This window comes from Mirounga angustirostris, unplaced genomic scaffold (genome assembly GCF_029215605.1).
Source record: "Mirounga angustirostris isolate CCGP_5_RB_7025 unplaced genomic scaffold, mMirAng1.0.hap1 SCAF_5, whole genome shotgun sequence".
Taxonomy (NCBI): Eukaryota; Metazoa; Chordata; class Mammalia; order Carnivora; family Phocidae; genus Mirounga; species Mirounga angustirostris.
This window is the reverse complement of record NW_026991713.1, coordinates 27150004-27162963: the sequence shown is the minus strand read 5'-3', so window position 1 is coordinate 27162963 and position 12960 is coordinate 27150004. Positions and strand designations below refer to the sequence as shown.

At 38.2% G+C, this 12960-nt stretch overlaps 1 long non-coding RNA gene across 2 annotated transcripts in view; it reads right to left on the bottom strand.

Annotated features, from left to right (window-relative positions):
- LOC123841063 (uncharacterized) overlaps positions 1–12960 on the bottom strand; it is a 284524-nt gene that overhangs the window by 63882 nt on the left and 207682 nt on the right. The window contains exon 6 of one of the 2 annotated variants that reach the window (XR_010411399.1): positions 4868–5266. The exons of the other annotated variant lie outside the window; for it this stretch is intronic. This is a non-coding gene — a long non-coding RNA (uncharacterized LOC123841063). Of the gene's footprint in view, positions 1–4867; positions 5267–12960 lie in introns of those variants that run through there. 2 annotated transcript variants of the gene reach the window in all.

Below are 12960 nucleotides of genomic sequence, written 5' to 3'. Positions count from 1 at the left end.
CTTCCTCTAATCAGGATTAGTTTATCTCAGACACTTTTGTTTTTTAGACCCAGGATTTTTAAAAACTTCAATTCCAGTGTAATTACCATGGTGTTATATTAGTTTCAGGTATATAACATAGTGATTCACCAATTCTATACATGACTCAGTGCTCATCATGATAAGTGTCCTCTTAATCCCCTTCACCTATTTCACCCATCCCCCCACCGACCTCCCCTGTAACTATCAGTTTGTTCTCTGTAGTTAACAGTCTGTTTTTTGGTTTGTCTCTTTCTTTGTGTGTTTGTTTCTTAAAACACATATGAGTGAAATCGTATGGTATTTGTCTTTCTCTGACTTACTTCACTTAGCAGTTTATAACCTCTAGATCCATCCATGTTGTTGCAAATGGCAAGATATCATTCCTTTTTATAGCTGAGTAATATTCCACTGTATATATACACCACATCTTTATCCATTCATCTATCAATGGACATTTGGGTTGCTTCTATATTTTGGCTATTGTAAATAATGTTGCAATAAACACAGGTGTGCATAGATCCCTTCAAATTAGTGTTTTTGTATTCTTTGGCAGTGGAATTTCTAGATCTTAGGATACTTCTATTTTCAATGTTTTCAGGAACCGCCATACTATTTTCCACAATGGTTGCACTGGTTTGTATTCCCACCAACAGTGCACAAGGGTTGTGCTCACTTCAGCATCACATATGCTAAAAACAGTGGGCAAGCGTTCCTGTTTCTCCATATCCTGACCAACACTTTGTGTTTTTTATTTTAGCCATTCTGACAGGTGTGAGGTGATATCTCATTGTGGTTTTGATTTGCATTTCCCTGATGATTAGTGATGTTGAGCATCTTTTTATGAGTCCGTTGCCATCTGTGTCTTCTTTGGAGAAATGTCTGTTCATGTCTTCTGCCATTTTTTAACTCAATTATTTGGGGGTTTTTGGCATTGGGTTGTATCTGTTCTTTATATATTTTGGATACTAAGCCTTTATCTGATATATCATTTACAAATATCTTCTCCCATTCCATAGGTTGTCCTTTAGTTTTGTTGATGGTTTCCTTTGTTGTGAAGAAGTCTTTATTTTGATGTAGTCCCAGTAGTTTATTTATTTTTTTTTAAGATTTTATTTATTTATTTGACAGAGAGAGAGACAGCAAGAGAGGGAACACAAGCAGGAGGAGTTGGAGAGGGAGAAGCAGGCTTCCCGCAGAGCAGGGAGCCCAATGTGGGCCTTGATCCCAGGACCCTGGGATCATGACCTGAGCCAAAGGCAGACGCTTAACGACTGAGCCACCCAGGAGCCCCCCAGTAGTTTATTTTTGCTTTTGTTTCCCTTGCCTCAGGAGACATATCTAGAAAAATGCTGCTATGGCTGATGTCCAAGACATTATTGCCTGGACTCCCTTCTAAGACTGTTATGGTTTCAGATCTCACATTTAGGTCTTTAATCAACTTTGAGTTTATTTTTGTGTGTGGTGTAAGAAAATGGTCCAGTTTCATTTTTTTGCATGTAGCTGTCCAGTTTTCTCAACACCATTTGTTGAAAAGACTTTTACCCATTGGATATTCTTTCCTGTTTTGTCAAAGATTAACTGACCATATAATTGTTGGCTTTTTCTGGGCTCTCTATTCTGTTCTATTGATCTGTGTGCCTATTTTTGTGCCAGTACCATACTGTTTGGATTACTACAGCTATGTAGTATATCTTTTTAAGTTTTTAGTTAAATTCCAGTTAGTTAACAGTATAATATTAGTTTCAGTTGTACAATTTCATGATTCAGCACTTACATACAACATCCAGTGCTCATCAGAAGTGCACTCCTTAATCCCCATCACCTATTTCACCCACCCCCACACCCCATCCCCTCTGGTAATCATTAGTTTGTTATTTGTAGTTAAGAGTCTGTTTCTTGGTTTGCCTCTCTCTCTTCTTTTCCCTATGCTCATTTGTTTTGTTTCTTAAATTCCACAAATGAATGAAATTATATGGTATTTGTCTTTTTCTGACTGACTTATATCGCTTAGCATAATACTCTTGAGGTCCATCTATGTCATTGCAAATGGCAAGATTTCATTCTTTTTTATGGCTGAGTAATATTCCATTGTATATGTATACAACATCTTCCTTATCCACTCATCAGTCAATGGATATTTGAGCTGTTTCCACAATTTGGCTACTGTAGATAATACTGCTATAAGCATCAGGGTGCATGTATCCCTTCAAATTAGGATATCTTAAAATCTGGGATTATGATATCTCCAATTTTGTTCTTTTTCAAGATTGCACTGGCTATTTGGGGGTCTTTTGTGGTTCCATACAAATTTTAGGATTGTTTGTTCTAGTTCTGTGAAAAATGTTGTTGGTATTTCGATAGGGATTGCATTAAATCTTGATTTGGAATATAGACATTTTAACAATATTTGTTCTCCCAATCCATGAGCATGGAATATCTTTCCATTTGTTTGTGTCATGTTCAATTTCTTTCATCAATGTTTTATAGTTTTCATGGCATAGGTCTTTCACTTCCTTGGTTAAGTTCATTCCTAGATATTTTATTAATTTTGGTGCAATTGTAAATGGGATTATTTTCTTAATTTCTCCTTCTGCTACTTCATTATTATTGTATAGAAATGCAACAGATTTCTGTATATTGATGTTGTAACCTGTGACTTTACTGAATTCATTTATTAGTTCTAGTAGCTTTTTAGTGGAGTCTTCAGGGTTCTCTATACATAGTATCGTGTCATCTGCAAATAGTGAATGTTTTACTTTTCCTTATCAATTTGGATGCCTTTTATTTCTTTTTCTTGTCTGATTGCTATGGCTAGGACTTCCAGTACTATTTTGAATAAAAATGGTATGAGAGGACATCCTTGTCTTGTTCCTGATCTTAGGGGAAAAGCTTTCAGTTTTTCACCATTAAGTATGATGTTAACTATGGGTTTTTCATATATGGCCTTTATTATGTTGACGTATGTGCCCTCTAAACCTACTTTGTTGAGGGCTTTTATCATGAATGGATGTTGTACTTTGTCAAATACTTTTTTAGCATCTACTGAAATGATCATATGGTTTTTATCCTTTCTTTTATTAATATGATGTATCACATTGATTGATTTGTGAATATTGAACCACATTTGCATCCTGCGAATAAACTCCACTTGAGTGTGGTGAACGATTTTTTTAAATTGTGAGATTCAGTTTGCTAATACTTTGTTGAGGATTTTTGCATCTATGTTCATCAGAGATATTCGGATATTGGCCTGTAGTTCTTTTTTTTTTTTTTTTTTTTTTTTTTTTGTAGTGTCTTTATCTATTTTTGGTGTCAGGATAATGCTGGCCTCATGAAATGAATTTGGAAGCTTTCCTTCCTCTTTAATTTTTTGGAATAGTTTGAGAAGGATAAGTACTAACTCTTCTTCAAATGTTTGGTAGAATTCACCCGTGAAACCGTCTGGTCCTGGGCTTTTGTTTGTTGGGAATTTTTTGATTATTGATTCAATTTCATTGCTGGTAATCAGTCTGTTCCAACTTTCTATTTCCTGATTCAGTTTTGGGAGGTTATGTTTCTAGGAATTTATCCATTTCTTCTAGGCTGTCCAACTTGTTAGCATGTAATTTCTCATAATCTTCTCTTATAATCCTTTGTATTTCTGAGTTTAAACCCAGGATTTTGAACTCATGATGGGCCCAAACTGCCAATTAGTTCAGGGATCTCTTCTTATGGATGACCTAACCTCTACACAAATGTTTCTGGTAATAGAGTTTGCTGAGGAGCCCACATAACAATTAATTACTAATTATTATAAATTGCTTCCTTACTTTGTACCTTTCCGTATTTTTCATATGTTGCTTTTTGCACTATTCTCAAGAAGCTGACAATCAACACTCCTTTCTGTTCCATAGAGGGCAAGTCCCCTATTCTCCAGCCCAAACACCTCCCAATATCAGGAATAAATTATAGCAGAGCTTTTAGAAATGTGGTTTCAGGGCGCCTGGGTGGCTCAGATGGTTAAGCGTCTGCCTTCGGCTCAGGTCATGATCTCAGGGTCCTGGGATCGAGTCCCACATCGGGCTCCCTGCTCCTTGGGAGCCCGCTTCTCCCTCTGCCTCTCTCTCTCTCTCTCTGTCTCTCATGAATAAATAAATAAAAATTAAAAAAAAAAAAAAAAAAGAAATGTGGTTTCAGAGTCAGACATACCTGGATTCAGTTCTGGGCCCTGGCACTCCCTAGCTATATGACCTCTGGCAAACACTTAACTAATTTAATTGTCCTTGTTTATATTTTCAACAAATATGAACTACATGAGCTAGGCACTGCTAGTTACCTAGCCAATAGCCATGCCTCTTTCCTTCCTTCCTGAGGTGCTCATTTATGCAATCTTGGATTACCAGATGCTCTCACCACCAGATGTGAGCATGCAAAGCAGTTCTGGACAATGAGGTGCCCCTAGAGGCACCAGCTGAAGTTTCACCCTTTTAGTTTTTGCCACTTAGCCTTTGCCTTTCTTCCTTCTTTCTGCCTAAAAATTGCTTGTGATGCACAAAGGAGAATCATCATGTTATAAACATGAGGAAGAAAGCCCCCAGAGAAGGAGCCTGGGTTCTTGATGGCATCATGGGGTCCCTATACTTACCCTGAAGTACTTGCTGCTAGACTTCCTATTCCATGAGAAAAACAAATCCTTCATTTGGTTAAGCCATTGAAGTTGGATTTCTGTTACTTGCAGTTAATCCAGTCCTAAATAATTCATATTTCAGAGGGTTAAGAGGGTTGCTGTGAACATAAAATGAGTTTATTACATTGCCTGGCACATAGCAAATACACATGAATGGTTTGTGATGATCACTATCATAATTGTTATCATTATTAGTTATTGCCATGGGCCTTAGAGACAGGAGCAAGAGCAGGTAGCAATGGCAATCTTGCTGACCTCCAGTAGCACTAGTACAAAAATACCTGTGATCTCTCAAGCACACACAAAACAAGTCACTTGCAGATGTGTGGACAAGAAGTCTCTATTAGCAGCCAATGAAGCCAGTTCTTCAAAGCACTTGTCAGATCCCAGAAGCACAGAAAAATGAAATTCCACTTGAGAGCAAGCTCTTTCTGTCTTGGAGGGCTTGCCTGGTTCCTTCCTGGATAGGGAATCCATCCATAGGGTGTAATGTATCTCTTGGAATTGTGGGCTTCTCTGAATGACAAGCAAAGCACAACACTTCAAGGATGTCATTACTTCACAGGAACGTAGTTTCTGCTAAGAAATCAAAGCCATGCCTAAAATCAGCTGACCACAGGGGCACAAGTTCAGATGCAGCTCTGGGAAATGTAACTAACTTTCCATCACCTAACCGAACTGGCTGCCAAGATCAGACACAGATGGGACTTACTTGGAATCCTCTTAAGTCATAGATCCATCCCACCCCCACCCAACTCCACTCTGAGTCTACAGATACAGAGTGTGGGGCAGTGAAAAAGAAAACAAAACAATCGCCAGTGAGCCTTGGAGTCAAGCAGACCTAGGGTTCAAATCTCAGTGGGTCACCTACAAGCCAGGTAACTTTGGGCAATTCTCCCTCTCTGAAAGTTCATTTCACAGGTTTACAGGGAATTGAAGGAAAAGATGTGTGTGACAATGCCTGGCACAGAGCTGTCATTAATTTCTTTGCCTTCCCTAACAGCAGGATGGCCCTGGCCAACTTGCTTTACCCATCCCCCAAGTTCAAGCAGTGGATCCAGCTCAGGTCACTGCCACCAAATACAGCGTACTCCTTTCTGCCCTGTGCATCATCATCCATGTTTTCAGGCCACACTTGGGGAGCCAAAGCCTTCCCCGAAGCTGAAGTCATAAAGCAGAAAAAGACCAAGCTCTGCTTTCAGAGAGCAGGTTGGCCATGAGCAAAGCCATCTCTTTGTGGCCAATCTGCCTGCTGGGTATGGAAGGCCCCACAAAGCCCAGCAGGAAGGAGCTCGCCCATTTGGCTTTCCCACTACCAGTCATATGTGACTCCTGGACAGAGGAGTGGGGAGCTACTTCACCTAGTCTCTTAATCCTCTGGACACAGCACGCTCGTGCCCCAGCCCCAGGATAGAATATGACAGTCACAAGATTCACACTTCAAGCCATGAAGCATACTCTTCTTGCTACATCACCTGGCAGGTGTCCTTGGCTGCTGACTCCCAGCACCAGTGGTGTACACAGCATTTTGCTCACCTCCGTGTCATGGGAACCACCACTAATATTTTCCCGGATTTTCGTTTAACCATTGTCTTATCCGGAGACACCTTTCAAACAGGATTTGCGGATATTGAGACTGGCTAGAAACTTGCACATTCATTTCTCTGTAATTCCATAAGCTAGCAATATAAAGCCATGCAGAAACTGGAAATTCAGGGTTCATATATCGTGGCTTAACACAAAATGTGTTTTGTCAAGAGGATAAGAACTGATAAACTATTAATAGCAAACAGTAAGCATTAACTGTATGCCAGGATCTGTGCTGAGCCCTTTACTTTCTATTATTATTATCCCCATTGAAAAATTGGGAAATACTGAGGCTTTTTGGTATGTTCTAGATATTAATCTCTTGTAAATTTTAGATATTATAAATCTTTTCTCATTCTGTCACCTTTTTGCTAACTTTGTTTATTGTGTCTATCCTTTAACAGATATTTTTAATTTTTTAAAAACTTTTTTAGTTTTAATTTTTTAAGTAATCTCTACACCCCATTTGGGGCTTAAACTCACCACCCCAAGAACAAGAGTCACATGCTCTACCAACTGAGCCAGGCAGGTGCCCCCAGATATTCTTAATTCTTAAAATGTAGTCAAATCAAAATTAAAATAAAATGTAATCAAATCTATTAAATTTCCTACTTATGGTTTGCATTTTGATCATCTCTAACATCTCTAGGACCTTCTATTAGCTTTATAATTTTACTTTGACACTGGATTTCTCCTTTGTATATGCTTGAGATAGTGCACCGATCTATTTTTTCTTCATATAATGAACTATTTCCCCATTACCAGTCAGTGTTTTAGGTGATCCGTCTTTTCCCTGATGATTTATGGTACCACGTTTATTCTATAACAGGTTCCCATGTGGAACTGGGTCTGTTTCCAATTTCCTGTTCTTTTCCATAGATTCATCTGGCTGCTTCTGCACCAGTCCCACACTGGTTTTATCCAGGAGGGCGAGTCCCTTCTTTTTGCTCTTCCTTTTCAAAATGGACTTAGGCATCATGAACTTTTATTCCTCTGTAAAAGCTTAGAATAAGTATGTGGAAGTCCTCAAAAAAAAAAAAAAAAAAAAACCACCTGGCCATAATTCTGACATTGAATTTATAGGTTACTCTTAAGGGAAACTGACATACTGACGCATCAAAGACATGGCATATCTTTCCATTTATTCTACTCTTCTTTTAAAATGTGTAACTGAATTTTTAATTTTCTCAGACAAGTCTTTGTTGGGTTATTTCCTACAGACTTTAAGAATTGTGTTTTCTTTTCTTTTCTTTTTTTGGTGTGTTTTATTTTCTATTATATTTTCTAGATGGCCTTGCTAATGTGGATAAAGACCAGTAATTTTTTAAAACTGATCAGGTATTCACCGTCCTTGCTCGTCTTTTATTTTCATTTGTTGATTAAATGTGTTTGTCCAATCTCTAGATCTCCTTTTCCTTTTTCCTTTTCCTCCTGTTTTGGCCGGAAATTCCAATGTGTAAAACAATTAACAGCTAATTGTTGTTAAACAGTAACAGTGAAAACAGAAAATGTCTAAATTTTCCTTTAAAATCACATGTGTGCTTCTTTACAGGTTTCAACATCGTCCATGCCTGTTACACCCCAACGTGGTAAAAAGAACAAGTGTTGGCCCATTTTACAGCTAAGACTCAGTATTGTTGGGTTTTGGGGGATCACATAACTAGAAAGGAACAGAATTCATATTCAGGTCTCTGAAGCTTCAAGTGTTCTACTACAGTAGATTAACTTACATCTAGTCAAAATATCTAAAACTACAATTATTTAACGCAGTCACATACAAAGTGAATTTTTTTAAAGATTTATTTATTTGGGGTGGGGGAGGAGCAGAGGGAGAGGGAGAGAAATCTTCAAGAAGACTTCCTGCTGAACATGGAGCCTGCCCTGCCCCGCAGAGCTCAATCCCACGACCCTGAGATCATGACCTGAGCAGAAACAGAGTTGGATGTTTAACTGACTGAGCCATCCAGGCACCCCACACAAAGTGAATTTTTATATTTAAATCTTTTACCAATCAGAAAAAAATGATCTGATATAATCCTATCATTTTTAAAGAAAGCTGTACCAGCTGATTATTAAAGGTTCTAAACTTCTTCAAGGTTTAAGAGCCATATGTCCCTATCAATTGGGGCTGTAATTCTATTAAGAATTTGAGTCTAGGGACGCCCGGGTGGCTCAACCCAGTAAGTGTCTGCCTTTTGCTCAGGTCATGATCCCAGGGTCCTGGGATTGAGTCCCACATCAGGTGGCCTGCTCAGCGGGGATCCTGCTTCTCCCTCTGCCTGTCGCTCCCCATGCTGTGCTCTCTCTCTCTGACAAATAAATAAATAAATAAAATCTTAAAAAAAAAAAAAAAAGAATTTGAGTCTATACAATGGCAAACCAGTCAGTTATTTTAATCAATCTTGTATATTATTTAACTATAGGTTTACATTGGGCCTCATTCCAGAAGGGATTTTTAGAGTGTCTTATAATCTGTATCATTTATTAAGCTGAAATGAAATTTCTAATAAAGGATTGGGAATATACAGACTAAAAGGCAAAGCTGCTAAATTTGAGGAAAGAGTTGTTCATCATTAACTAGAAACGTGTCTACTAACTCTACCAACTCTAATACTTTATTATTTCATAAAAATGGAGATCATATGTACCCTTTATACTCATTTTATCCCATCATCAGTATAAGAGAAGAATTTGGGTCCTTACAATGGCAAAGCAGTCAGTTAATTTGCTCAGTTTAGGTAAATACGTCAGTTCTGTGGGACAGAGTGGAATGGGAGAGAAGTATCCATCAAGCTGATTTTACTAATATTGCAATGCAGCTACAACTTTCACTTGGTTGGACTCATTTAAACACTGAAAAGCTGTCATAAAAATAAGAAGGCTATTTCCATTTTCGGAAGGAAAAACTAAGTAAATCAGTCTCTTAGTTGTATAAAAATGACAGACCTGTGAACAGGACTCATAAATTAAGCCCGAGTCTGCTCTGCTAGCTCTCTGTAATCAAGCCCCGTGAATTCTCCTGTGGAGATCAATGCCTCTTAAATGCATGGAATGACATCTCAGCAGACACACAAGCACATGATTCCCACAGCCTCTTTATAAAACTAACCATCAGGAAGCAACAAGGGACTGCATTTGTTCCTGACAATCAGGGTATTTTTCTTCCCATTCCTTGCATTTCTACTTAGGGAATGTGTGAGAGAATGTCATGTCTCAATGCTGCTGGTATGGAATGTGCACGTTATGCTGCCTTCTGAAGGGACGCCAGGCTGAAAGAGCAAGAAGACACACATAAGGATGAAAAGGGGTTCCAAGAAGCAGAATCAAAGTATTTAAGAAGAGGAAACCAGAAAACTGTAGTTGTCTTCCTTAAACACTGCTTTGCTAACTGAGTAGTGAAATACAAAATGTAGCCAAAGCAGAAAGCGTCCATAACTGGGAGCAAAAGGAGGGGAAAGGAGTTGCTCCAAACCCATCATATTTATTAGAACCACTGGTTCTCCCTGAAACAGCACCTACTTTATAGTGAAATTTACTGTGAGCTAGCTAACAAAAATTCTGTTTTTATGGGAAGTAAGTATTGTCAGAAAGAATAATAGATTCTATTTTCAACCCTCAAGATTATAAAATTATAGAATTTAACAAACGAAGGGAAAGTGTTGGCTCCAGAATAGGATCATCATCAAGGCAGTGATTTCTGTTTAGTCTCTTCTCATCAGCAAGAGGGAAAATAAAATAACCTCAACTGAAACTAATAGAGTTTTCCGTGGCAGAATATACCACTACAGCTAATAATGCAGGGGCAGGCTGTGTTGAATCAGTTCTCTGTTTAAAGAATGCCTACGCTTGTCAAACACACGAACTGTATGAGTGTACATCTGGCCAACTTATATCCCCACACCTGCTCATTCAGGCATTAGACCCCTAAGCACTCGTAAAGCAAGTGAATGTATCTGTACAGCAACGGGTAAAAATAAACCGAACTATTCTTGTAACATTATCAAAACGATCTGACCAAATAGAAGATTGTGTTTCATGGGATAAAGTGGTTAAATTAGATGTTTCCTCACGTTTTATGACTGGTTTGTCTTATTCACTGTGTATAAAATAGATGACCTCCATTCCAGGAGCATGAGTGGCAACCAAATTTAATGCCATTTGCTCAGAGGCTCAAACACTGGTTTCATCACCTCTGAGGCATAGCTTCTGAGTGTGCTACTGTCCTACAGAGACCCAATACTTGGGGCACAAAGGAGGAGGAACGTTTAATTCAATCAACGCTATAATTGCTCTGTGGGATAACCATTTACACTTCAGTGTTAGTCGACTCTTGGAAAATAAAGTTCAGGTAGAAGTTGGGTAAGTCATTATTCTGGAATAAGCTTAAATAAGCTTATATAATCTCTCTCTCTATATATATATATAATCTCTACAATAAAAAGTTCCCAAACACAGCCAATGACAAGAGAAGAACAACCAACAGTATCATTCTCCAGCTCCCTCATTATGCTTTTGCCATACTGGCAATGGGTTCCTGAAAAATCCAGGTGTAGTTGATTCAATCGTTGTTCACAATTTTTCACATCCTTCCTGTATTAAATTATTCACGCACATTCAGCGTTATGTGGCTCTGAAATACTATCCACTGTGGGATAAAATATTTACCCCATCCCATTTATTTTGGGCATGGCCATACAGCTTGCTTTAGCCAGTGAAATGTTCCTGAACGTGACAGGAGGTCTTAAATTTGCTTGTGTGTGCTCTTGCCATGACTATGAAAAGAGCATGTTCCAGGAAACTACCAGTCAAAAGAGGGAGAGCAACATGTGAGGGAAACCTGAATCCTGGAGTCCAGCCAAGCCCAGGGAACCCATGTGAAAGAAAGAAATGCTTATTATTTCAAGCCAAAGTTGGGGATGAGTGGTTATGCCAGATTGTTGCAGCAAAATGTCATCTCGGTGACTGAGCACATACTGTTCCCTCTACCAAGAATACTCTTCCATGCCCACTCTTTGTCCAGTTAAGTCCTACTCATGCTTCATATCTTGGTGTAAATGTCTTATATATAGGACAGATGTTGCAGACCGGAATAACTCCTCCTCTACATCCTGTATTTCTCCTTTTGTAAGATTCATTACATTTATAATTATTTGGTCCATGTCATCCAACTAGAACATAAGCTTCTTTGAAGGATGAGACCATAGTGTCTTGCTCATTGGTAGATTCCTAGCACACAGCACACAATGGCTAGCAGAGTGGATTCAATAAATAATTTGTTAAGTATTTTTTTTAAGGCATGTGGTTCTGCTACTTATGGTTGAGTAAGAAACTTCACTTTTTCGGTTTTAGTTTAAGCAACTATAAAAGGGACACAGTAATACCTATCTCTTAAGGCAGTTATGATTAAATAAATTAACCAATCAATTTAACATCCCAAGTATCTGACACATAGGCAGATAGAAGGTACTTGGTAACTGACAGTTTTTAATAAGAAAGATAAAGACATCTCCTCTGTGTCTTAAAAAGTGGTATGTTTTAAAGTGATGTTTTGGGGGTGCCTGAGTGGCTCAGCCAGTTAAGTGTGTGCCTTCTGCTCAGGTCATGATCCCAGGGTCTTGGTATTAAACCCCACACGTCGGGCTCCCTGCTCAGCAGGGAGTCTGCTTCTCCCTCTCTCTCTGCCCTCGTTACCCCCTGCTTGTGCTCTCTCTCTCTCGTTCTCTTTCAAATAAATAAGTAAACTCTCTTTAAAAAAATAAAATAAAGTGCCGTTTTTGCAGAAAAGGAAAAAATTACATCGTGTCACTATCAATAATTGCTTAATTTAGGTATTTTTAAATACTATGCTTATTTACCATGATGTGAGTCCATTTTAAAAACAATTTAAGGTAGAATTTGGGAAGAAGAAACAGGTTTGCAATTGATACTTCATTTATTTTAAACATGGTCATTAAGTGATTCAATACTTTTAAAAAAGAATGAAATTGGGGCGCCTGGGTGGCTCAGTCGTTAAGCGTCTGCCTTCGGCTCAGGTCATGATCCCAGGGCCCTGGGATCAAGCCCCGCATCGGGCTCCCTGCTCAGCAGGGAGTCTGCTTCTCCCTCTCCCTCTCCCCCTGCTTGTGTTCCCTCTCTCGCTGTGTCTCTCTCTGTCAAATAAATGAATAAAAATCTTTAAAAAAAAAAGAATGAAATGTATCCTTCCTATTTTTGAAAAATTTTCATCTTTAATTCATTATTCCAAGTTGGCATTTATGTTTTCCAAAATGTTTTTCTTCATTCCCATAATTATATTTTGCATCAATGGGATTTTATTTAATTTAAATCAGGTTTTTCTTTTGCTAGTAGCAACATACGTCCATCATAGAAAATTAGAAAATGCAGGTAAGAATAAAGAAGGAAAAATTATTTCTGTAATCCCACCACCCCAGAGACAGCCACTGTATTTCATTCCAAATATTTTTATTCAAATACACTTTTTAAAATATAATGATGGGATTTTTTGTACATTACTCATTTGGGGTTACCTTCTCACTTATTTATCATGAGTATCTTTCTATGCCAAAAATATTCAACTGCAACATCTTTTTATTAATGGCCTTCCATCGTACAAAAATACCATCATTTACTTGAGCAATACCCTATTGCTGGAAATTTTCTTTTAAAAAAATTTCTCTTTTAAAAAA